Below are 3,878 nucleotides of genomic sequence, written 5' to 3'. Positions count from 1 at the left end.
GGGGAAAGTAATACGGATGTGAGCTTTGGTTCAGTGGCAGCATTCTCGACTGAATCAGGAGGCTGTGTGTGTAAGTCCTACTCCTGAGACTTGAGCATATAATCTTGGCTGACACTCAAATGCAGTATTTGGGGAATTTTGCATTGTTGAAGCTGTTGACTTTTGGATAAAATGTTAAATTGAAGCTCCGTCTGCACCATCGGGTGGATGTGAAAGTTCCCAGAGCTTTGCTCAAAAAATAATAGGAGAGTTGCCCCTGTGTCAATATTATGATAAATATTTGAAAATGCTCATTGAAAACCTATGTCTGTGAGAGTGGATCTGCAGCCCAGATTCTCACAGAGACAAAATCCGAATGCTGACAAAACCAGGATGGCCGAGTGGTTTAGGCGTTGGACATAAAATCCAATGGGTGAATAGCTGCGTGGGTTCGATACCCCACTCCTGGTAAATCTTTAAATTCAAAGCGATTTCCTCCCATCCTGCTCAGTTATATCCGAATGTATTCTGTTGAATCTGTCCATGTCGATAATTTTATAACATTCTCAACTGACAAAGAAATGGGATTATGCAATGTTTCTGTGCCTCTCACTCTCTGTCTTAAGAGAGCTCTTTATGTGTTTGTATTTGAGTCTGACTCACTCTGTCTGAGGAAGTCCAAGCTGAATTTAGGGAGCTGGGAGCTAAATTAACAAATAGGACCTCAAAGGTAGCAATTTCAGGATAGCTACCACTGCCACCTGCTAGTCAGAGTAGGAATCGCAGGATAGCTCAGATGAATGTGTGGTGCAGAAGGGAGGGGTTCAATTTCCTGGGACATTGGAACCGGTTCTGGGGGAGCTGGGTCCAGTGAAAACCGGACGCTCTGCACCTGGGCAGAAGCAATGTCCACAGGGGAGAGTTTGCTCGTGTTGTTGGGGAGGGGTTCAACTAATATGGCAGTGGGATGCGAACCTATGCAGGGAGACAGAGGGAAGTAAAATGGGGGCTGAAAAGTAAAAGTGGAGGGCAGAGAAACCCAAGGCAAAAATCAAAAAGGGCCACATTGCAGCCAAATTCTAAAGGGACAAAGTGTGTTAAGATAACAAGCCTGAAGGCACTGTGCCTAGATGCGAGGAGTATTCGTAATAAGGTGGACAAATTAACTGCACAGGCAGCAATTAATGAATATGATGTATTGGCATCACGGAGAAATGGCTCCAGGGTGACGAAGGCTGGGAATGCAACATCCAGGGATATTCACCATTCAGGAAGGATAGACAGAAAGGAAAAGGAGGTGGGGTGGCATTGTTGGTTGAAGAGGAAATTAACGCAATAGTAAGGAAGGACATTCGCGTGGATTCTGTGTGGTTTGAGCTGCGGAATATCAAAGGGAAGAAAACGCTAGTGGGAGTTGTGTATCACCAAGCAATCGTAGTGAGTTTGGGGACAGCATCAAACAAGAAAGTAGGGATGTGTGCAATATAGGTACAGAAGTTATCATGGTCGACTTTAATCTACATATAGATTGGGTTAACCAAACTGGTAGCAATACGGTGGAGGAGGACTTGCTGGAGTGTGTTCGGGATGGTTTACTCGACCAATATGTCGAGGAACCATCTGGAGGGCTGGCCATCCTAGACTGCTTGATGTGTAATGAGAATGGACTAATTATCAATCTTGTTGTGCGAGGCCCCTTGGGGAAGAGTAACCATAATAAGGGAGAATTCTTTGTTAAGGTGGAGAGTGAAACAATTAATTCTGAGACTGGGGTGTTGAACTTATGGAAAGGTAACTTCGATGGTATGAGACATGAATTGGCTAGAATAGACTGGGAAATGATACTTAAAGGGTTGACTGCAGATAGGCAATGGAAAACATTTAAAATCTCATGGATGATCTTCAACAATTGGACATCCCTGTCTGGAGTAAAAAATAAAACGGGAAAGGTGGCTCAACCGTGACTAACAAGGTAAATTAAGGATAGTGTTAAATCCAAGGAAGAGGCATATAAATTGGTCAGAAAAAGCATCAACCTGAGGACGGGGAGAAATTTAGAATTCAGCAGAGGAGGACAAAGCGTTTAATTCGGAGGAGGAAAATAGTGTATGAGAGGAAGCTTGCTGGGAAGAAAAAAACTTCTATAGATATGTGAAGAGAAAAAGATAAGTGAAGGCAAACGTAGGTCCCTTGCAGTCAGATCCAGGTGAATTTATAATGGGGAACAAAGAAATGGTAGACCAGTTGAACATATATTTTGGCTCTGCATTCACGAAGGAAGACACGCATAACCTTCTGGAAATAGTACGTGACCGAGGGGCTAGTGAGAAGGAGGAACTGAAGGAAATCCTTTTTTGTGGGAAATTATGTTCGGAAAATTGATGGGACTAAAAGCCGATAAATCCCCTGGACCTGATGAAGCATCCCAGAATACTTAAGGAAGTGGCCCTAGAAATAGTGGATGCATTGGTGATCATTTTCTAACAGTCCATCGACTCTAGATCAGTTCGTATGGACTGGAGGGTAGCGAATGTAACACCACATTTTGAAAAAGGAGAGAGAGAGAAAACGGGTAATTACAGACCAGTTAGCCTGACATCAGTGGTGAGGAAAATGTTGGAATCAATTATTAAAGATGAAATAGCAGCACATTTGGAAAGCACGAACAGGATCGGTCCAAATCAGCATGGATTTATGAAAGGGAAATCATGCTTGACAAATTGTTTAGAATTTTGTGAGGATGTAACTAGCAGAGCGGACAAGGGAGAACCAGTGGATGTGGTGTAGTGGGACTTACAAAAGACTTTTGACAAGGTCCCACACAAGAGGTTGGTGTGCAAAATCAAAGCACATGGCATTGGAGGTAATGTATTGATGTGGATAGAGAACTGCTTGACAGAGTCGGGATAAACGGGTCCTTTTCACATTGGCAGGCAGTGACTAGTTGGGTGCCGCAGGGCTCAGTGCTGGGACCCCATCAATTTACAATATACATCAATGACTTAGATGAAGGAATTGCGTATAATATCTCCGATTTTGCAGATGACATTATGCTGGATGGCGGTGTGATATGTGAGGAGGATGCTAAGAGGCTGCAGGGTGACTTGGACAGGTTAGGTGAGTGGGCAATTGCGTGGCAGATGTCGTGTAATAACGATAAATGTGAGCTTATGCACTTTGGTGGCAAAAACACGAAGGCAGAATATTATCTGAATGGCGGCAGATTAGGAAAAGAGGAAGTGCAACGAGATCCGGGTGTCATGGTACATCAGTCATTGAACGTTGACATGCAGCTGCAGCAGACAGAAAGAAGGCAAATAGCATGTTGGCCCCATATCTTGGGGATTTGAATATAGCAGCAGAGCGGTCTTGCTGCAGCTGTACTGGGCCTTGGTGAGGCCTCACCTGGAATACTGTATTCAGTTTTGTTCTAATCTGAGGAAGGACTTTCTTGCTATTGAGGGAGTGCAGCGAAGGTTCACCTGATTGATGTCCGGAATGGCAGGACTCATATATGAGGAGAGATAGGATCGACTGGGTCTGTATTCACTGGAGTTTAGAAGAATGAGAGGGGTCCTCAGAAACATAAAATTCTGATGGGACTGGGCAGGTTAGATGCAGGAAGAATGTTCCCGATGTTGGGGGAGTCCAGAGCCAGTGGTCACAGTCTGAGGACAAGGGATAAGCCATTTAGGACCGAGATGAGGTGAAACTTCTTCACTCAGAGAGTTGTGAACCTGTGGAATTCTCTTCCGCAGAACGTTGTTGATGCCAGTTCATTAGATATATTCAAGAGAGAGTTGGATATGGTAAAGGGATCAAGGGGTGTGGAGCGAAAGCAGGAAAGGGGTACTGAGGTGAATGATCAACCATGATCTTATTGAATGTTGGTGCAGGTT

The 3,878-nt window shown here is 44.2% G+C and overlaps 1 non-coding gene across 1 annotated transcript; it reads left to right on the top strand.

Annotated features, from left to right (window-relative positions):
- Positions 1-366: 366 nt before the first annotated feature.
- Positions 367-450, top strand: trnal-uaa (transfer RNA leucine (anticodon UAA)). The gene has a single exon. It is a non-coding gene; the product is annotated as a tRNA-Leu (tRNA).
- The last annotated feature ends 3,428 nt before the right edge of the window (positions 451-3,878 follow it).

This window comes from Pristiophorus japonicus, chromosome 23 (genome assembly GCF_044704955.1).
Source record: "Pristiophorus japonicus isolate sPriJap1 chromosome 23, sPriJap1.hap1, whole genome shotgun sequence".
Taxonomy (NCBI): domain Eukaryota; kingdom Metazoa; phylum Chordata; class Chondrichthyes; family Pristiophoridae; genus Pristiophorus; species Pristiophorus japonicus.
Note: the sequence above shows the minus strand (reverse complement) of the source record. Positions and strands in the feature narration are given on the sequence as shown.